At 43.8% G+C, this 23,857-nt stretch overlaps 3 long non-coding RNA genes across 3 annotated transcripts; all 3 read left to right on the forward strand.

Annotated features, from left to right (window-relative positions):
• Positions 1–116: 116 nt before the first annotated feature.
• LOC306929457 lies at positions 117–912 on the forward strand. The gene is made up of 3 exons (XR_013790791.1): positions 117–190; positions 317–358; positions 453–912. It is a non-coding gene; the product is annotated as an uncharacterized lncRNA (long non-coding RNA).
• A 2,598-nt stretch (positions 913–3,510) lies between these two features.
• Positions 3,511–13,367, forward strand: LOC306930383. The gene is made up of 5 exons (XR_013790884.1): positions 3,511–3,877; positions 4,731–4,856; positions 5,801–5,925; positions 6,013–6,147; positions 7,875–13,367. It is a non-coding gene; the product is annotated as an uncharacterized lncRNA (long non-coding RNA).
• Positions 13,368–19,335: 5,968 nt separating this feature from the next.
• LOC306930300 lies at positions 19,336–23,800 on the forward strand. The gene is made up of 3 exons (XR_013790873.1): positions 19,336–19,633; positions 22,070–22,198; positions 23,656–23,800. It is a non-coding gene; the product is annotated as an uncharacterized lncRNA (long non-coding RNA).
• The last annotated feature ends 57 nt before the right edge of the window (positions 23,801–23,857 follow it).

Raw genomic sequence — 23,857 nt, forward strand, 5'->3', positions numbered from 1 at the left:
TTTCTGGGCAGTCCTCCAAATCAAGGAACTCTGTGCAATCCTAAATGTTGTGATTTTACTTTTGTTTGTTTCATTTTTATTCTCTCTCTCAAACATGTACTACATTACTGTTACAGAGAAGAACAAACCAACAGACCAGGAGGTGACACAGTTACAATCTGTTCCAGACACTCCATCTGCTGCTGCTAAGGTAACAAACACACAGTAGTATACATTCCTGACTGAATCCTACTTGTATTGAAATACTGAAATGACTTTCAGTACACTTAAATTAATTGGATTGTTTACATGAATGTTAATGTTCTTATATTTGTAGAAGAAGAAATCATCTAAAAAGAAGGTCATCTCATGAATTTAAGTAAGTAGCTACTTAGTCCAAACATCAGAACATCAGGAATAAAGTTTAAAAGTCCTTTATAATATGTATTATAAATGTATTTTTCTTTTGACAGGAAATTTGCGGCATGACTTCTTTGGGAACTGAAAGCCATTACTTTTAACTGGACCATCTCAGTAGTGTTATGTCTAATTTATACTGTCGTACTAGTGTCCTGTGACAAGAATAGCTATTATATTGGCTACAATCTACAAGCCCACAACGCATCACATTGAGCTTGTAGATCGACAGTATTTGGTGTGGGACATCATGCGAGATCATACGACCAAGTATAAATCAGGCTGTAGTCCAACCCCCAACCTGACATACACACACTACACACACCTTAACCCTGTTTTTAATTCATGTTTTTTTCTGTCCAATTAATGTTATGAATGAATCCACAGATTCCACACACCCAATCGGCCAGAAAAGTAATGCTGTAGTGCCCTCTATGGGTTGAAACTTTCAAGCGTGTTGCACATCCAATCAGAGATACACAACAGGGTATTTTGTCATTGACACCTATTGTGATGTCACTGATTGAATGTGGTCATCTGTGAGTGCAACAATGCTTCAAAGGCCAGTGCAGTAGCAGTTTTCTGCCCTGTGTGATTTGGTGTGGATTCACTCTAGTGATGTTATTTTAAAGTGCAAAAACCTATTATGTTTGTTTGACAGGTGGACATGTCTGATATAACACTGCTTTCCGTGTCAAGGTCTCACTCCACTGGAACATTTCTGCCACCCTATGTAAAATTACATGTTTTGATGAGGTGGGGAAGTGTTCTGTCAGATGTCCTCCTAATCATAATAGAATGATAGGATTCATGTCAAATATCAGAAGTTGCCTTTTAAGACTGTTGTTTGTTTTTATACTGTCCTCTGGTCCCTTTTGCCATTTTGTTGATACAGTTTGGCTTGATCTGATGTGTGAATTCTCATGAGACGGCTACAGTAATGAGAGGAGGGCAGCTTTGTTCCAATGAAGCCTTAAGCCAAGTCAGGGTTTTTTTTGTAGTTTAGCTTCAGGATTTGGCATATAATTTAGCTTTATGCTGTGAAAAATAAGGGGAGTCTAGTGGGTATTAATCCTTGAACGTGTTGTTGCCTTTTCTGTCAAAGAGTGAACTTTTCCAAATAGCTTTCATGGGACACATTTTTTTGTTTTACATAGTTTTATTTTTGCCTGGTCATGCATACTGTTCACAGATCACCATGCTGTCGCTGATGACAAAGGGGAATCGCACTGAGTTTATGTATTCAAACGTTTTCCTGTCTTCTGGGGACAGTTGAAGCTTTAAACCTTTTAGTGGGAAGTTTTGTGAACAAAGAACAAGCCTCCCGATTTTGTCATTGAGTCTCAGTAGAAACGTCTGGACAGAAAAGATAAGGAATATAACCATTGTGTAGTTTTTTTCTTTTCTTTTCTTTCTTTTATCAGCTGAGATTGATTAATGTATCGAAAAGGTGATTGAAATCATTGTTTATATTCTAAAACAAAGTGTTGCTCCCCATTCATTCTATTGCTCTCATGAACCATTTGTAAAAAAATATCTGAAGAGACAAAATCTGATGCATTGCATTGTTACTAAAAGGGCTTCTCTTTAAGACTTACTTGAAAAGCATTTCCCACACCCACCCACAGTAGTCACAGCGGTAAGGTTTCTCTCCCTTTTGGAGAAAATTCCACTGATTACGCACTGTTCACAATACATAGATAGATACTTAACTCACTGTGGTCCTTTTGAGTACAATTAACCGTCCATGATGTAAGATGATAAGAGCGCCCCTCACTTCACACAGGTGTGATTTTTATTTGTTTCAGTTGCATCATCACAAGCATCACATTTATACATAGGTAGAGGGTATGCGCGTGACATCATCATACCCGGAAGTTATGCGGGAACGCCTACTGAGTGTCAAAAAACAGTTTTGTCAATTATATTCTAAATATGAGACGTGGTGGAATACAGACTATTTTTCTGTATTTTTCTGAAGTGGCCAGTAGAGTACAGCACAGAGTAAAGTGGCAGAGTACACTACAGTAGAGAGCACAGTGCACTCAGGGCTTAAAGTTCTCAGTCCTGACATTTTCATAGGGGTCATTTTGATGAGATCAGTGCTGATTTGCAAAAAAAACATTTTCAATCTTGGGATTTTTTTTGGCTTTAAGCCCTGTGCACTACAATACAGTATACAGACTACAGTACAGTAACTATAACAAATGTATAGTTGCACCGCTCACTTCACACAGGTGTGATTTGTTTTATGTCAAAGGTTAGTAACCAGTGTCATAAATATATGGTGTGATCTCATACTCCAGACTCCAGCATGGGTCTTCAACAAGGGGTCTGGGAACTGCCAAAAATCTTGTGTGATGGTTAGTTTCTTCTTTTTTTAAAACATTAACCACTTGAACCCAAGCATCTTTATTCCAGGGGAACATTTCGTGAGAATATATCTACAAGTGCACAATACATTCGGAGCTTGTAAATCTGCTATTTTCAGCAAAGAGATTTGGTCTAGACTAGAGGGGGAAAAGAGCAGATCAAGTCCAGGGCCAAAGGTCCAGTTTACCAGTTAATGAGAGTTTAAGTGGTTAATAATCGTCTGAAAATCCATAGGCTATTAATGTGAATCCAATATATTAATAGAAAATATGATGTGTAAACAAACAAAAACAATTCATGCTACGTATTGCTGATGATATGGCTGTCTATATGAAATCTATGCAACATAAATAGGCCTACCATAGTCAAGGCTGCCTACGTTGAAGACGCCTGGCTGCTTTTAGGGCGAAGGGTCATTTTCGTGGCCATGGCCACGGGTTTTCCAAGAGCTGCATTGGTGTGCCAACCTTGAATGGGGGATGAGCCATCACCCATTCATCAGGTGATGGGGGAATTTCCAGAACGACAGCTATCTATGGAAATGGTATACAACAATGCTCAGTGCAATGGCTAAACTATATATGGTGTGTGTACCATGTTCTAAAATATAATAAATATGGGGCGAGCTATCCACGCGTCTGAGCGAGATATCCACACTTTAGGGGCGAGGCGAGTTATCTACGCCGGTTTGGGGGGAGTTATCTGCACTGAAATTCCAGGGCGACCGTTCTTCACTTCTCGCGTGGGCGAGTTGGTAAATGGTAGCCTGGTTAATAAACCAGACCGAATCAGCCGTTGGTTGTGTGATATTAGTCTGGCTTATTAGCCAGGCTAGGTAAATGGGCGAATCGTTTGGTAGGCCTATTCTGTAAGAACATGGGCTGGAGAGCAATCACTCAGCTCACGTCTGTATTGATGGCTTGGGTTTGTGTTAGTTTGACACTAGCCCGGTTCAGCACACCTAAAGACGCGTTAAAAGCTGACGGATCCAACGGAGGTGTTGCTGGTCGGCATCGAGAGTTTAATGGTTATGTATTTAAAGCTTCTGACTCTATTGATACCCCGTTCAGTAAAACATTTATTGTGCCCCCTTCGAAGAATCCAAAAGGTGAGACGGAGAGCCACAGAAGGACTAGCCACAATTTGGCAAACTCACCAACATTGCAGCTGTACGAAAAGCTTTAATTATCCTCTTTCTATCTGCAAAGCAGCTACTAGGCCTACTTTATGTCAAGACATTCCTTGCAGGTGATTTTTTTCTCAACGGCCCTGCGTACCACCTGTTTTGAATTTGCACATAATGCAGGAGGCAGCAAGATGCTGCTACTGAAAAGGGAGCGCTTCCAAACTCTGACAATTCCTTGACATAAAGTAGCTCATAACATGTCTATGTTGGACTTTTATGAAACAAACACTTTGCAGATAGAAAGAGCATCATTCAAGCTTTTTGTACAGCTGCAATGTTGGTGAGTTTGACATAATTTAATACAATTAGATAAGACTTTGTCTGTTTAGATGTATGGGCGGTCAATGGCAAACTAGCGGTCATTTTAAATAGGGTGTGGTCATTTTCAGGTATTTCGTCCCGGATAGAGAATTAGTCATAGTTCCCAAGTTTTTTGCGGTGGTCATATTAGCCAAGAACAGTTGAGATATTCTCTCCTAAAAGTGCATACATATCTTAGCCAGATCCTAGACTAAGATGGAAGAGACGCTTGCTTCACTTTTGTTTCACATGTACTCATGCATTGTGAACTTTAGTCAGTCAATACCAACATCTGGCAGAGTCAAGCTATTGTACCTCACTGGAACCCCCAGCAATGCAGGAAAGCATGTCCACCCATGCAGGCCCACGTTACGTTTCCTCACCATGCACCAACCCCAAAATCCATGTCTCATGCACCCATAGGCCTATCACATTTGTTAATCTTGACGCACTCTACTGTTGCATGTATTTTCAGATCACCAGAACAATTTCAGAACTGGTGAACTATCTCTTGATGTCAACCAGCCATTGTATTACTGTGGAAATGGGACGGTCATTTTAAGGTTTTCAAAGATCAGGCATTCAGCAATACATTGGAAAGGTGAGTTAGGTTTCCTACCAAGACTGAATCGCATTCACCTATGCCTTCATGTTCTAATCGAGTGATTGGAGTCTCAAACTTTTAAGTTTCAAGGGCCCCCAGTTTGGATGCCTTAGTAGGGCTGGGCTAGGCCAGCCGCCACCCCATAACTCAGTGTACACATGGAGCCATAAGTGGGTCCTTTTGGTTCATAACTATCAATAATTTAGCTGGGGACCCCCTCAGCACCTCTAGGGGTCCCTGGACACCACTTCGAGAACCACTGGGATTAACAGATATTTAGACTATGTCAAGACACCAGATTGAAATTTCATTTTCATTTCATTCACATGTATAGGTCATATTTTGCTAAATCTTATACTTGAAGTAAAATAGTGTTCATTTATGGCATTCATGGTTTTAGGGGTAATAGGGGATGCTGAATCCAAATCTGTTGTATGCCCAGATCAAAAATGTTAATAACAATGCCTCAAAATTGATCATTTAAAGATGGCAGTTACCACTGTGCAGAAAAATATGAATAAAAACATATCATTTTGGCTAAAGGTTTGGGGAATCCAATGCCATATTCAGATTTTAGATGAAATGTGAGGAAAGTGCTTAAAATATATTAGAGCAAATTACTTTGCTTCAGAAAGCTCAGGAGGTCAGTGCAGAACTGTCCTGTCAGAACCCAAGTGGGAGCATTTGAGCGCTCTATTGGCAGATTCGAATGCCATTAATGCATTGAAAGGGACAAAATCACGTTTAATCAGAGCATTCAATGACCTATACCGCAACAGTCTCCAGTGCGAAATGTTATATTGTGACGTTTTGGAGAAATTCAGTAGGCTGCATTATGTGTTGATAACGGCTACTGTTTTGACAGCGGCCATGCATGTTGTCTGACATTAACCTAACCCTAATCTATTTTATATGGAATTTGAATGTCAATATCTCTACAGTTGGGAAGCAGCTAATGCGACTGACCTGTCTGCCTGCACACTGTCGCAAGCACACTGACTCACTGAACAACAGGTCTTGGTTTTTGTTGAAGTTTGTCTACACTGGCTGCAGCTTCACACAATGGGTAAACAACTTGCTATCAAATCTAAATTATAAATGTTCCTGCTATGAATTGAATGAAACTTAAAAAGTGTATTGCATCTCTTCATAGACTATAGATGGAGTAAAATATAATGCAGTGGATCTGCAGTTCTTTGACCGCCTGCTGAACAAGAATGTGACGAGTACAGCCATTTGTAAGAGTCCCATCAGTTCTCCAGACTCGGAATCAGAAGTTCTGCCTCAGGTACCTGTGGGAGAAGAGACATCACTGTGAAATTATACCTGTTGGAAGGTTAAAGTGTTTGCAATCTTGATCCTAAAAACTGTTAAAAAATAATGCATTGGCATGTAGGTAGACAAAAATAGTCTAATCTAATCCATTTTAAAGACATGGTGAAATGAAAAGTACATTTTTCACACATGTAGAGCAGTGGTTCTCAACCTGGTCCTTGGGGGGGAGGGGGGGGGGGGTTCCTGGCGGAAAACACTCCTTGGGCTAAAAACGGCCATATGCATCATCACAAATGTGATGAGGTCAGCACATTTGGGCATATTTGGGCAAGTGACTATGGCCAAACTATGGGTCACTAGGGGGTTTTCATGATTCTGAACCCATTCCAAGCATTCGTTTCGCACGAAAAACAGTCGTTGGGCTAAATTCGGCCATAGACACTTGCTCAAATGTGCCCTGATCTGGCCAAATGTGCTGACTTCATCACATTTGTGATGATGGATATGGCCTTTTTAAGCCCAAGGAGTGTTTTTCGTGCAAAACTAATGCTTGGAATGGATTCAGAATCATGTATACACCCTAGTTTGACTAGCCTGGTTAATAAACCAGACCGAATCAGCCGTTGGCAAAAAAAAATTGCCTGCCAGCGGATTACGGTCTGGCGAGGCTCAGTAGCACGCCTCTTTCCTACAACCGAGAACAGGTCGGACCAATCGGGACACGGTATGCAATATGGGCGGGCTTTGGTACAGTGACGTTCAATGCTTGAGACTTTTGACTGACAGTAGCTCTGACCAATTGCGTCAAAGAGAAAATGTTTGAACCCGCCCCCCGGGAAATGAAATCCAAGTGGAGCCAGCCCAGACTAATATACCGCGACAGTGTTGTGTGATATTAGTCTGGCTTATTAGTCAGGCTATAGTTTGACATGTCACATGCTACTTAAAGCATAATGAAATTTAGAACATTTTGCCTTATAATGGTTGTATGTTACCCCAACTTTCAGCAGCTGTCAAAAATTCCCCTAGGGTGATTTAATAGAAACCAATGTGGGATATGTTAGTAGACACCTGAAAATTCTTGGTAAGAAATGTATTCCCAGATTTTATTAATATCCCCTGACTATAAATTGTTAAACATCTGCATTAACAGGTTAAATGCTGACAATTTATGGCTGTCTTTCAGTCTAGACTGCCTATGTTTAAAGTTACCTTTGAACAGCCAGTGCACCGGCTGCTGAGTTGCTTGTCATGAAGTGAAATCCACTTTAAAATGGTGTAATCGCTTGTTGTAGTGTAGAAAAGTATTCCATAGCGGCGATCACAACAACCGGGCAGCGCACGGCTTCTTCCTCCGGCAGATTCGCCATTGTAAACAATAGGGACTCAATTTCCCATAACCCTGAATAAAACTGATTAAAAACGTGGATTAAACAATGAAAACATAACTGGCAACTCGTGAATCGCAGGGAAAGTGTTCTACAATTAACTCGGGCAACTCGTGAATAGTAGTCAAAGTGTAGTCAAAACACAATTATCGAATGTAGAAGAATTGTTATTTTGATCGTTTGCCTGTTATCTCTCCAGGTACCAACATCAATACAGCATGAATTGTAGACATATGTATATGAAAACATTGTAGGTTAAAAATAAGCAACTATCTGGACTGTTTGCCATGACATGTCTGAGTACTTCTTCTACCTCTGATGTATGTACCTGTGACCTCTGTTTTGTTCACAGTATGGCAGTCCCGACTTTCAACTGGGTTATTGTGGAACTACTGAAGAACTCTCAAAGATAGTGGACTGTTGTTCCGTTGAGTCCTGGCAAAAGAATGCAAGGTCACATCGTATTGCCAGAAATGTAGAAAGCGACTCATGGACCCTTTGGGGCTTCGAAGAAATTCCTTCTGAGTCTTTTGATCAAACTATGCCAAGTTCTTTATTTGACCTTTGGGGATTTGATGAAATTCCACATGCTTCTGTTCCTACTAAAGATAGTAATACACAGACTAGTACTACTCCTACGGCCACAACGCCTGCAGGAATCATGGAACTTTGGGGATTTCCAAACATTCCTACCGTCCCCATAACAAAGACTGTCCCCACAACTACAACTACCCAAACTACAACCACAACTGCTGTGCCCAGACGACTACAAATTCCACCCCGACGAAAACACATGCCACCCCGACGACAACCACTACCACCAACTCAAACTACAACGACTCCCTCAACAACTCTAACTGCTACATCAACGAACACAACAATGGCAGTCACAAGGGCCGTCCCCATAACTACAACTACCCAAACGACTACTCCCACAACAACTCCAACCACTACAGTCGCCCCGACAACCACGACTAGGACCACTATGGCCGCCCCCGTGACAGTAGCAGTCTCCAGGGCGCCGACCACCAAGCCTGTCTCTGAGACAACGGCAGTACCAACGACTACAACCACAACTGCTGTGCCCCGACGACAACCAATGCCACCCCAACGACAACACATGCCACCCCGACCACAACCACTACCAACAACTCAAACTACAACGACTCCCTCAACAACTCTAACTGCTACATCAACGAACACAACAATGGCAGTCACAAGGGCCGTCCCCATAACTACAACTACCCAAACGACTACTCCCACAACAACTCCAACCACTACAGTCGCCCCGACAACCAAGACTAGGACCACTATGGCCGCCCCCGTGACAGTAGCAGTCTCCAGGGCGCCGACCACCAAGCCTGTCTCTGAGACAACGGCAGTACCAACGACTACAACCACAACTGCTGTGCCCAGTCGACTACAAATTCCACCCCGACGACAACACATGCCACCCCTACGACAACCACTACCACCAACTCAAACTACAACGACTCCCTCAACAACTCTAACTGCTACATCAACGAACACAACTCCTGTCCCCATGACCACGATGGCTGCAACCACAACGACTACAACCACAACAGCCACCACTCCTTGTACTGCCATTACAATGGCAGTCACAAGGGCCGTCCCCATAACTACAACTACCCAAACGACTGCTCCCACAACAACTTCAACCACTACAGTCGCCCCGACAACCACTGATGATCCGATGACCACAACCCTCCCCACGACTAGGACCACTATGGCCGCCCCCGTGACAGTAGCAGTCTCCAGGGCGCCGACCACCAAGCCTGTCTCTGAGACAACGGCAGTACCAACGACTACAACCACAACTGCTGTGCCCCGACGACAACAAATGCCAAGCCGACGACAACCACTACCACCAACTCAAACAACAACGACTCCCTCAACAACTCTAACTGCTACATCAACGAACACAACTCCTGTCCCCATGACCACGATGGCTGCAACCACAACGACTACAACCACAACAGCCACCACTCCTTGTACTGCCATTACAATGGCAGTCACAAGGGCCGTCCCCATAACTACAACTACCCAAACGACTGCTCCCACAACAACTTCAACCACTACAGTCGCCCCGACAACCACTGATGATCCGATGACCACAACACCCCTCCCCACGACTAGGACCACTATGGCCGCCCCCGTGACAGTAGCAGTCTCCAGGGCGCCGACCACCAAGCCTGTCTCTGAGACAACGGCAGTACCAACGACTACAACCACAACTGCTGTGCCCCGACGACAACAAATGCCAAGCCGACGACAACCACTACCACCAACTCAAACTACAACGACTCCCTCAACAACTCTAACTGCTACATCAACGAACACAACTCCTGTCCCCATGACCACGATGGCTGCAACCACAACGACTACAACCACAACAGCCACCACTCCTTGTACTGCCATTACAATGGCAGTCACAAGGGCCGTCCCCATAACTACAACTACCCAAACGACTGCTCCCACAACAACTTCAACCACTACAGTCGCCCCGACAACCACTGATGATCCGATGACCACAACACCCCTCCCCACGACTAGGACCACTATGGCCGCCCCCGTGACAGTAGCAGTCTCCAGGGCGCCGACCACCAAGCCTGTCTCTGAGACAACGGCAGTACCAACGACTACAACCACAACTGCTGTGCCCCGACGACAACAAATGCCACGCCGACGGCAACCACTACCACCAACTCAAACTACAACGACTCCCTCAACAACTCTAACTGCTACATCAACGAACACAACTCCTGTCCCCATGACCACGATGGCTGCAACCACAACGACTACAACCACAACAGCCACCACTCCTTGTACTGCCATTACAATGGCAGTCACAAGGGCCGTCCCCATAACTACAACTACCCAAACGACTGCTCCCACAACAACTTCAACCACTACAGTCGCCCCGACAACCACTGATGATCCGATGACCACAACACCCCTCCCCACGACTAGGACCACTATGGCCGCCCCCGTGACAGTAGCAGTCTCCAGGGCGCCGACCACCAAGCCTGTCTCTGAGACAACGGCAGTACCAACGACTACAACCACAACTGCTGTGCCCCGACGACAACAAATGCCACGCCGACGGCAACCACTACCACCAACTCAAACTACAACGACTCCCTCAACAACTCTAACTGCTACATCAACGAACACAACTCCTGTCCCCATGACCACGATGGCTGCAACCACAACGACTACAACCACAACAGCCACCACTCCTTGTACTGCCATTACAATGGCAGTCACAAGGGCCGTCCCCATAACTACAACTACCCAAACGACTGCTCCCACAACAACTTCAACCACTACAGTCGCCCCGACAACCACTGATGATCCGATGACCACAACCCTCCCCACGACTAGGACCACTATGGCCGCCCCCGTGACAGTAGCAGTCTCCAGGGCGCCGACCACCAAGCCTGTCTCTGAGACAACGGCAGTACCAACGACTACAACCACAACTGCTGTGCCCCGACGACAACAAATGCCACGCCGACGACAACCACTACCACCAACTCAAACTACAACGACTCCCTCAACAACTCTAACTGCTACATCAACGAACACAACTCCTGTCCCCATGACCACGATGGCTGCAACCACAACGACTACAACCACAACAGCCACCACTCCTTGTACTGCCATTACAATGGCAGTCACAAGGGCCGTCCCCATAACTACAACTACCCAAACGACTGCTCCCACAACAACTTCAACCACTACAGTCGCCCCGACAACCACTGATGATCCGATGACCACAACACCCCTCCCCACGACTAGGACCACTATGGCCGCCCCCGTGACAGTAGCAGTCTCCAGGGCGCCGACCACCAAGCCTGTCTCTGAGACAACGGCAGTACCAACGACTACAACCACAACTGCTGTGCCCCGACGACAACAAATGCCACGCCGACGACAACCACTACCACCAACTCAAACTACAACGACTCCCTCAACAACTCTAACTGCTACATCAATGAACACAACTCCTGTCCCCATGACCACGATGGCTGCAACCACAACGACTACAACCACAACAGCCACCACTCCTTGTACTGCCATTACAATGGCAGTCACAAGGGCCGTCCCCATAACTACAACTACCCAAACGACTGCTCCCACAACAACTTCAACCACTACAGTCGCCCCGACAACCACTGATGATCCGATGACCACAACACCCCTCCCCACGACTAGGACCACTATGGCCGCCCCCGTGACAGTAGCAGTCTCCAGGGCGCCGACCACCAAGCCTGTCTCTGAGACAACGGCAGTACCAACGACTACAACCACAACTGCTGTGCCCCGACGACAACAAATGCCACGCCGACGACAACCACTACCACCAACTCAAACTACAACGACTCCCTCAACAACTCTAACTGCTACATCAACGAACACAACTCCTGTCCCCATGACCACGATGGCTGCAACCACAACGACTACAACCACAACAGCCACCACTCCTTGTACTGCCATTACAATGGCAGTCACAAGGGCCGTCCCCATAACTACAACTACCCAAACGACTGCTCCCACAACAACTTCAACCACTACAGTCGCCCCGACAACCACTGATGATCCGATGACCACAACCCTCCCCACGACTAGGACCACTATGGCCGCCCCCGTGACAGTAGCAGTCTCCAGGGCGCCGACCACCAAGCCTGTCTGTGAGACAACGGCAGTACCAACGACTACAACCACAACTGCTGTGCCCCGACGACAACAAATGCCACGCCGACGACAACCACTACCACCAACTCAAACTACAACGACTCCCTCAACAACTCTAACTGCTACATCAACGAACACAACTCCTGTCCCCATGACCACGATGGCTGCAACCACAACGACTACAACCACAACAGCCACCACTCCTTGTACTGCCATTACAATGGCAGTCACAAGGGCCGTCCCCATAACTACAACTACCCAAACGACTGCTCCCACAACAACTTCAACCACTACAGTCGCCCCTACAACCACTGATGATCCGATGACCACAACACCCCTCCCCACGACTAGGACCACTATGGCCGCCCCCGTGACAGTAGCAGTCTCCAGGGCGCCGACCACCAAGCCTGTCTCTGAGACAACGGCAGTACCAACGACTACAACCACAACTGCTGTGCCCCGACGACAACAAATGCCACGCCGACGACAACAACTACCACCAACTCAAACTACAACGACTCCCTCAACAACTCTAACTGCTACATCAACGAACACAACTCCTGTCCCCATGACCACGATGGCTGCAACCACAACGACTACAACCACAACAGCCACCACTCCTTGTACTGCCATTACAATGGCAGTCACAAGGGCCGTCCCCATAACTACAACTACCCAAACGACTGCTCCCACAACAACTTCAACCACTACAGTCGCCCCGACAACCACTGATGATCCGATGACCACAACACCCCTCCCCACGACTAGGACCACTATGGCCGCCCCCGTGACAGTAGCAGTCTCCAGGGCGCCGACCACCAAGCCTGTCTCTGAGACAACGGCAGTACCAACGACTACAACCACAACTGCTGTGCCCCGACGACAACAAATGCCACGCCGACAACAACACATGCAACACATACAACACATACAACTGCAACAGCTACCACTACAATGGCAGCCGCCCCCACGACTACAAGCACAAGAGTAGTCCCTACGACTACAACCACAACAGCCAGCTAGATTTAAATGTAGAAAAAGGGGATATTAAAAAAGGGGGTTGTCTCTCTATTTACTGAAGTTGTGACCCATAATAAATTGGTTAACCCACTGCTTGGGAAACAGTCTAGTGATCTCTGTATTTGGCTGCAATGTGTAATAATAATAGCTCAAATGTATATAGTGCTTCTAAATACCCAAAGCGCTTTACATAAAACACTAGGAACAGACTTTATTCAAGAAAACAAAAAAAGCAAAACATGTACAATATCGGTGCTAGGTTAAAAACATAAAAGGGAAGGGAGGACATCTTAACCAAACCTCAGCTGGGGAAAAAAACAAATGGGCTTGCACCTCTAAATATACAGGTATGCTTAGCACTAGCAGGTGATGTCAGGTAAGGCTCAAACCACACCAATGAGTCGCAACTCCTTGCAACAAAACAGTTTTAAGGACATGTCACATCAATGCAACTCCTGCCATTGGGGATAATGGTTGCATGATGCAACTACACGCAACCATTTGGTTGCAAGGAGTTGCATGGGAATTCATTGGTGTGGTTTGGGAATAGGAGAGCTCACATAGTACTGTATAGAGCGTCGCAGGTTACCCCCTTTCATGATGACGACAGGCCTGGAAGAGATTTCCCCATTAATTTTTCCCATAGATGTTTCAAAAAGTAATTAAAAACATTTAACTCTCTCGGACACAAGTGTTGTACCTTAAATAAAACTTACTTAAATAATTACTTTTTGAAACGTCTATCTATGGGAAAAATGTATGGGCAATTGTCTTCCGGGCCTGTCGTCGGGGCGGGACTGTGACTCTATAAAACTAATCTGAACTGTCTTATTTGTGGTGTATTTGAATATATATGGACGAGTGCAGTATCATTTGTCAATGTAGTCTGACATTCATCTGTCAGTAAAGACAGATTCCTGGAATGTATATATTTTATATTGAAGATGGCACAACCACAGAAGGTGCCTTTCCAGTTGTCTCTTGCACATCTTCAAATGATTGCTTGTAAAGTTAGAGATACAGGAAGTGTTGCATTTTTTGTAAATAAGAAAATCTGTTAAATGCCTAAAATAGTTATATTTTCAAAACTATTTACATGACATTTACATTGATTTAATGTTATATTGTATTATGTTGATACAATTGTAACGAGATTCATCTGTTTATTTAAATCATATTCGAAGGCATTGGGGATAAATTAAGACACACAAAATGCGTGTGTGTATGTTCCAATATGAATTAAACAGATTGACTATAAAATTTGTATACCTAGTCAATATCATGTTTTGAGTTCAAGTGTCTAATCCTACCTTTAAATGTAGTGTAAGTGATTGATTTTCTTTGGTTAAAATAAGTGTACTCATTGCTATAGATAGTGTTTGTTCAGTAACAGGAGTCTCTGTGTCTCTCCAGCTTTTTATTAAACAGAAAATGCATTTTCAGAAACTGAAACTGGCATACCAAATGTATCCAATCAGGATAGAGAATGTGTCAGGATACAGATTAAACAAGTGGAATTGTAAGTGATGACACAAAGAAATGAGCTGACAAAATTGGAACTGGAAAGCTTTTAAGCTCATAAATGGCTACTCTCTCCTGATTGGCTGAAATGTTGTCACCTACCTGAAAATGTATTTTCTTTTTTATTAAAGCGCTGGAGAGACAGGGGGACTACTTTTATTGAACAAACACTCTGCAGGGGTGCCCAAAAGGTAGATTGCGATCTACCAGTAGATCACGATTCACAAAGACCACATGACAAGCCCTAAAAATACATTATTTAAATGTAAAAACAAACAAACACAAAACCCCCCACTTCTATTAAGGTGACTTGATTGACATCAAAAGGGGCCTGCCAGCTCAAACGCACAATGCACTACTTTGTTTTCAAGTATTGTCACAAACGTCAGTAGCATTACAAAGTTATACAAGAAACCCCACTAATTCAAAACTTCACCCCTGTATTTCCCATTCCATGTGCATTGGTGTTATATGTAACGCCAGCGTCACTATTCCAAAGCCTGAGCCCCCTCAGTTATGTTGTTTAACTAATTTCAGCAATTGGATAATATTTTTTTTGGTGGGTAGATCTTGCTGAGCTTGTCATTTTCAAGTCAAGAAAGTGTTGACACCCCTGCTCTATAGCAATGATTACTATCAGAATATAGTGATTTAACCTTTTAACAAAAAAAACACTTTGTTTTAACCAAAAAATATCACTCTACCTTTAATTAATTACATTTTTCAGGGTGGATTAAGAAAGGTGGAATTTAATTACAAATCTAGGCCTATGCTAAGCATAGAATCAAGCCATCCAGGATCCTGGTGAATCATGACCATAAAACCTTTGATTCTGTGAAAAAATGAAAACGGCTAAAATAAGGGTATTTATTAAATGTAGTAGCTTATATCAATGGTTCCCAAAGTGGGGCCCGGGGACCCCTAGGGGTCCTTGAGGGAGTTCCAGGGGGTCCCCAGCTAAATGATAGTTAGGAACCAAATGGACCATTATTAGTCCACTTGCCAGAATGTGAACCCGGACATGTTGAGTACACCAAGGTTTTATCTTGGAAATGTTGAGTATGGGAGTAGAGTAAAGTGAACTAGAAAAAGTGCCCTTCTGGGCACAGGTCTCCACCAGGAGAGTGTGTGTGTGTGTGTGTGTGTGTGTGTGTGTGTGTGTGTGTGTGTGTGTGTGTGTGTGTGTGTGTGTGTGTGTGTGTGTGTGTGTGTGTGTGTGTGTGTGTGTGTGTGAGACACGGCTTTGCCTGTTGTAGCGCCACCATGAGGCTGATTTGAAAACTGGCATTTCTTCCTCAGCCTAGTGGGAATATGCATGCACAGTTTCACCGCAATCGGACAACTACTGCATTGAGTTGTATTGCCTAAAGTCCTATACTTAATGGCACTACTGGTTGCCGACGGCCAGGTGGAAGTTCTTACGTGTGCCAGTACAAACTGATCTCCAAAACATGTCAGTTGAATTTAACTTTGCTTTATTCTCTGCAGTCATTTTCCTATACAACATACAGATAAAATAATAAGAAAGAAACAGTAACAAACACAGGCGACCAGCCCTCCTGAACACAGTAGAAAACTGTTAGCCTCTGCCGTCTGCCACTGGCAACACCTGTGCCTGATTAGCAGCCTGGTTAAATACCTGGGCTGGCCCAGACACTGACCAAGCTGCAGTGACTGTCAATCAGCAAAACATTAGGTCATAATGGCTCTTACAGAGTAGTTGTGGCGATTTGTACAAAACGGGTACAAAGCGGGCTACTCCTGAAAAGTGTAGAAGCCAATCGTAGGCAATGAAGGTGGATTATGAGAAATCAAACAAACCCGTCTTGAGCATGTGTACCGATTTGTGTGAAATTTGGATAACATCTGAAGGAGTAATATTAGAAAATGTGTTTTACATATGTCGGCCTCCTGGTGGCGCTATAAAGAGCAGATGTGAAGAATTCCAGGCAAAGGTTTTTCCTTGGCCTCTAGGGAGTTGGCATACAAAGTTATCCACAAATCCGTGCAGTTGGAGGTAAAAACACTTTTCAGCCAGTTATAGCGCCACCATGAGGCTGAGTTGAAAATGTTCACATGGCATTTGTGGGAATGTGCGTGCGCAATTTCACGGAAATCACATGATGTGTTCATGATTTGCAGCATTTTGTTTGAAACTGAGCACTCCTGCGAACTTTGGAAGCCAATCTTAGCCAATCAGGATGGAGTCTGAGAAATCTGAAAGACCTGTTTCGTTGAATGGCTCTAGAGAGACTGTGTACCAATTTGCGTGATGTTTGGACAAAATCTGTAGGTGTACTGTCAAAACATTTGTTTTGCACAACGCGGCCTCCTGGTGGCGCTATAACAGGCCGCTCTGGAAATTTTGGGGCAGAGGTTCATCGTTGGCATCCAGGGAGTGTGTGTGCAAAATTTGGCATCGACCGGGTTAACGATGCCGGAGATTAGCTGTTCACAGACGGACGGACGGACACACGGACACACGGACGGACGGACGGAGTGCAAAACATACTCTCTCCCCATGCTTTGGCCTGGTGGAGACAATGAAGTGTCTGGTGAGACGTATAGGAGCCTAGTCTCAGAGCCTAGTCACAGAGCCTAGTCTCTCCACATGCCAGAATTGTACCTCCCTAGTGGGTCTGATCGAGGGTAGCTACTGGGAACTAGAAAAAGTGCCCTTCTGGGCACAGGTCTCCACCAGGAGGATAGGATCGTGTGTGATGTTTGGCAAAATGTTTAGGAGTAATATTTGTTTTATTTGTTTGTGTGTGTGTGTGTGTGTGTGTGTGTGTGTGTGTGTGTGTGTGTGTGTGTGTGTGTGTGTGTGTGTGTGTGTGTGTGTGTGTGTGTGTGTGTGACGCGACTTGGCCTGTTGTAGCGCCACCATGAGGCTGATTTGAAAACTGTCAAGTGGCATTTCTTCCTCAGCCTAGTAGTATATAGGCATGCACAGTTTCACCGCAATCGGACGCTGCGTTGCGGAGTTGTGGCAATTTGTACAAAACGGGTAAAAAACGGGCTACTCCTGAAAACTTTAGAAGCCAATCGTAGCCAATCAGGATGGATAATTATGAGAAATGAAACAAATCACATGATCACATGACTATGGAGAGCATGTGTACCGATTTGCGTGAAATTTGGAGTAATATTAGAAAATGTGTTTTACATATGTCGGCCTCCTGGTGGCGCTATAAAGAGCAGATGTGAAAAATTCCAGGCAAAGGTTTTTCCTTGGCCTCTAGGGAGTGTGCATACATGGTTTTACACAGATCGGTGCAGTTATAGGTAAAAACGCAAATCGGCCAGTTATAGCGCCACCATGAGGCTGAGTGGAAAATATTCAAGTGGCATTTCTTCCTCGACCTAGTGGGAATGTGCGTGTAAATTTCACGGAAATCACACCATGTGTTCATGATTTGCAGCATTTTGTTTGAAACGGAGCACTCCTGCGAACTTTGGAAGCCAATCTTAGCCAATCAGGATGGAGTCTGAAAAATCTGAAAGACCCGTTTCGTTGAATGGCTCTAGAAAGACTGTGTACCAATTTGCGTAATGTTTGGACAAAATCTGTAGGTGTACTGTCAAAACATTTGTTTTGCACAAAGCGGCCTCCTGGTGGCTCTATAACAGGCCAATGTGAAAACTTTGGGGCAGAGGTTCAGCTCTGGCATTCAGGGAGTGTGTGTGCAGAGTATGGCTGCGATCAAGCCAACGGTGCCAGAGATTAGCTGTTCACAGACGGACACACGGACGGACACACGGACGGACGGACGGACGGACGGACACACGGACGGACGGACGGAGTGCAAAACATACTCTCTCCCCATGCCTTCGGCCTGGTGGAGACAATAACTGGTAGCCTACTAGCTCAAAGACATTAAGAGTGGGGGCCAGGGGAGAGAACATATAGGAAAAGGACAGCTTTATTTAGGGGAAAAAGTACGGTAATTAAATGCAATAACACAGTAGGCTACATCATGTAGGCCTACATTCATTCAAGTTTTATTTATTCTCTAAATTACACTGAGTAGTGAGTATTAAATCAAACTCATTTTCAGTGTCGTTGAGTAATTCAATATCATATAGAAAAACATCACAATACATCAGAAGATCAAAGAAAAACAAAAGGTACATGTGAATTATACATAGGCCTATAGGTAAAAATATAAGACAAATTTCAAAACGATCTAAAAACAGTTACAGTACTGTACATATTGTGGGGGTCTATATATATCTATGGTCTGTATGCTCAGGGGTCTGTATGCTCACCGAGGTTTTAAAACGACTCAAGGGTACCAATGTGGTCATGCAGGTCATTCTATATTAGATGTAGCCAAATACAATTTAAAATCAAGTCAGCTTGGAAATGCTACTCTAAACACTGGGAAAATGTGGGATAAAGTCTCAATTTGTGCCGGGACGCCTGAAAAGTCTTGGAAATGAGCCTCCAGCCCAGGGGGAGCCTAATGAGATGACGCGCAGAGTCGACGACCACACGAGCGAATGTGACAGAGTGATTTCCGCTCTTAATTGAGCTCATTAGTGTGGAGGATTGTTTACCATATTTTAGGTGCTTGTGAGAGCGTCTCATCCAGCGTTGCTAGTCTGTCCTGTGTGCTAGGAACATGGGCTGGAGAGCAATCACTCCGTTCAGTGCGTCTGTATTGATGGCTTGGGTTTGTGTTAGTTTGACACTAGCCCGGTTCAGCACACCTAAAGACGCTGACGGCTCCAAAGGAGGTGTTGCTGGTTGGCATCGAAAGTTTGATGGTTATGGATTTAAAGCTTCTGACTCTGTCGATACCCCCACCAGTAAAACATTGATTGTGCCCCCTTGGAAGAATCTCAAAGGTGAGGTGGAGCTCTTTAAAACAACTACGGCTTGGCTTTTAGTTTTAGGCATCTAGCCGCTGCAATGTGCAACACTAGATTATTTTTATAATGTGATGAATCTAGTTGTAATAACCTCCATTGACAGCGCATTGATCCAATAGAAATCTCCGATCTGCTTGCTTGTATTAAACTACGAACTCACCAACATAGCTTGAATTAAAAAAAAAAACCCACTGTAGACATGTTATGAGCTATAGCCTATAGTCCGGCAGACGGGCGTGGTAAGTGGGATATTTGGTATATAATATATTTTATTTATTTGCCTAAAATATTGTCTATAGCTACAATAGTAGCCTAGCCTATACATTCATGAATGCACTGCTGTCTGTAAGCAATGGGGTTTATATGGGACCATACCATTAACAATCTATATAATGCAAAAATGACAAATTTCAAATTTTCATTAGCCTATGCCTTAAGTAGACTGTGTCAAACAAGAGGGTTTCATAATTCTGAATCCATTCCAAGCATTAGTTTAGCAAAAAACACATTTTGGGCACATTTGGGTGGCTATGGCTGTTTTTAGCCCAAGGAGTGTTTTTTTGTGTGAAACTAATGCTTGAATGGATTCAGAATCATGAAAGCCCTAGCCCCTCTCGGAACCCTCGTAAAAGGTTTCTGACATTTGGATGTTTACCTTTTACGGAGGGTCCCTTCTCAGTTGTCACCCACAACATGGCGATTCTGGGATACACACGGACTTGGCCTCGCATATGTCCTTGCTGCGCTATTTGAGTGATGGTTATATGTCTCTAAAGAAGCATATATCAGCAATAGGAGACAATGGAAACCTCAGCGAACGGCACAGAAGCCGTTAAGTATTTTTAATCTTTGTTAGACCGTTTTGGCAGCTCTGAAATTCTCTCTTCCTCACTTCCCATGTCCCGCCTCCCTGGCTAGCTGCACGTCCTAGTTACTGCCTCTGATTGGCCGACCGCATACATGCAGGATGTTTTTCAGAGCTGCCAAAACGGTCTAACAAAGTAAAAATACTTAACGGCTTCTGCGCCGTTCGCTGAGGTTTCCGTTGTCTCCGTTGTCTCCTATTGCCGATATATGCTTCTTTAGAGACATATAACCATCACTCAAATAGCGCAGCAAGGACATATGCGAGGCCAAGTCTGTGTGTATCCCAGAATCGCCATGTTGCGGGCGACAACTGAGAAGGAACCCCTCCGTAAAAGGTAAACATCCAAATGTCAGAAACCTTTTACGAGGGTTCCGAGAGGGGCTAGAAAACCCCCTAGTTTGACAAGCCACATGCTACATAAAGCATAATGAAACTTAATCTTGCCCTATAGGTTGTATATAGTCACATATCTCCTTATAAAAATACTTTTTCAATACAGACAGCTGGTCAGCAAGTGGATATATGAATGTATGTGTATATAGACACTATTTTGGGGAAAGAAAATATACACACACACACACCGAACCACTACTTCTGTCAAGAAATTACGTGTAGGTGATTGTTTTTCTGTGTTGGAGTTTGGAAGGGCTCATCGAAGTCACTGAACGGCCATGCGTACCACCTTTTTCGAATTTGCACAATGCAGGAGGCTGAAAACGAGCGCTTCCAAACTCGAACACTTAAGAAAAATAATCACCTTGACAAAGTAGGCCTATAGCTCACGACATGTAAAATGCAGCATAAGGTTAATTTTTAAGAAACAAACGCTTTGCAGATTGAAAGGGGATCATTCAACAGCTGCAATGTTGGTGAGTTCAACGTTGTTTAATACAAGACCCATGTACCTGTCTAAATACTTCCTTAATGTCAATTGGCACAAACAAGGGACTAAATTCGTTTCGCTCCTATGCCACCAAAATGTGGAACACCCTACCACATTTTGACAAAGACATGCGAATCCCTTGACTCCTTCAAAACCGCTCTCAAAGGGCACCTACGGATGGCTGCAATTTTAAACTGGCCCCTTTAAAATATGAATCCCCCCACCTACCCACCCCCTTTTCCCCTCACTATGTTTCTTTTCCCTTTTCACCTAATTTATGATGAATTCCTGTTCTGCTATAGTAATGTCTATTTGTAGGTCTCTAAATGTTTTGATGAATTGAACAAGGTGGACCCTCTTTTAAACAAGTGTAATGCTTTATTGGGTCGTCCACTCACAGTTAACAGTTTTTGTATTGAGTTGTGCTTGAAATCTACTGTAATTCTACAAACTGTAAATAAATACTTCAATCAATCAAGCTGATGTGAATTGCGGCTAAAATATCCTACAGGCAGATTAAGAATATGAATCACCAAACGCAAGCTATTTTCTTTCCTTCCCATTACAAATAATATAGTGATTAGTTAGTTTGCATATTAATCTAATGTAACATTTGCCAGTGTCAGCGTTTAGCCTAATCTTGTCGAATTTGTTATTTCAGATCAAAACAATTCCAGAACTGGTGACCGTGAACCATCTCATGTGAACCAGCCATTGTACTATTACTGTGGTAGCGAATCAGTCACTTTTACATTTTCAAAGACCAGATATTCAGCAATGGGCTGGAAAGGTGAGTCAAAGGTTTCTGGATACTTTATGTGAGTTTTACCCTTCAGCTTCTTGTTTGTCAGTTTGTAGCAATTGGAAAGCAGAAATATTGGGCTTTAATGTAGGTTTATACTAAAATTGGCTGTAAACTATTTGTGTTCTCAGGGGCACAAGCTATACCAGTGGATAGACATTTACTCGATATATATTTTTTGTATCTGTGTACCATGCTTTTCTTCTTCTTGAATTCCACTAGCCTATATGTTTCAAAGACAAATATTTTACTTTTGACTCTGTATTACATCTCCAGAGACCCCTTAAAAAAAGAGAAAAAAGCACTATTTATTTTATTTTTTTATGCCCCCCCCCCCCCCCCCCCCCTCCACTGGGATGCCTTAATTTGTTTTCATGGTGGTGTCCAGCTTTAGAGATGACAGTTTTTAACACTTAACATTGGGTGAATTTCACCCAAATAAATGTAATATGTAATTTTCGTAATGTTCCTCATGTCAGGTGGGTGGGTCCTTGGGTACCTTCAGGGGTAACCGGAGAGGTCACCCCTTTTCCGAGTCACCGTGAAAAGTGCGGACATCCCATCTGACATGTCACCCTGAAAGTCCGGAGACTGTGGAGAGGTCGCTGGACATGTCACCAAATAGTGTGTGTGTGTGTGTGTGTGTGTGTGACAGGGAGAGGCAGAGGGAGCGCAAGAGGGGGAGTGAACACTAGATGGCAGTAGAATGTAGAATGGCAGTAGAAATTACAGTTTTGTCATTTCTGAAATACTGCTGTCAACTTTCACATGTCTGTACTAAGATAATCTTCTTTTTTTTTTTTTAAATAGTTTCACAAGACAGTTTTAGTGAATATTCTGTGCTTTATTGCTGGCCATGTTAGTTTGTGAATAAATGGATGATTAATTATTAAAATAGCTCTGTCCCCCAGTCGCACTCAAACCCACCCCTCCATATCAATAATGAACTGGCCCTTTAGTGACATCACCAACATGAATTATGTTTGTTATTTCAACAATACAGATCTCAATGAATTAGAATATTCTATTCATTTTCTTCTGTAATATAATTCAAAAAGTGAAACTCTCATATATTCTCAATTCATTGCAGACAAAGTGTCAGGAAGGTGTGAGACATAAGAACAATACAAATTAATTTACGGCTGTTATCAAAGCAAACCTGGGCTTCCATAACTCCTCAACAGTGTCACAGGCTGATCACCTCCATGCCACGCCCAATTGATGAAATAATTTGTTCAAAAGTAGCCCAGACCAAGTAGTAACTGCCACCCCCCCCCCCCCCCCCCCCCCCCCTTGACATGGTATCTATTTTTTACTTTATAGTTTTGTGAAATTTAAAATTTCTTTAAATTTATATAGAGTAAAATATACCCAACGTTAGTGATGGTGTGACAATCTTCAACATTGGTGTTCTATAGGGTTAAGCAACTTAAATATCTCCACAGTTGGGAAGCAGCTAAAGCGACTGACCGGTCTGCCTGCACGCTGTCACAATCACACTGACTCATTGACCAATGGGCCTTGGTTGCTGTTGAAGTTTCCCTACACTGGCTGCAACTTCACACAATGGGTAAACATGTGAAACCAATTGCATCTCTGCTAGAAATGTTCCTGCTATGAATTGACTGAATGAAACTTCATCCAACA

Source organism: Electrona antarctica (assembly GCF_951216825.1).
Source record: "Electrona antarctica genome assembly, chromosome: 9".
NCBI lineage: Eukaryota > Metazoa > Chordata > Actinopteri > Myctophiformes > Myctophidae > Electrona > Electrona antarctica.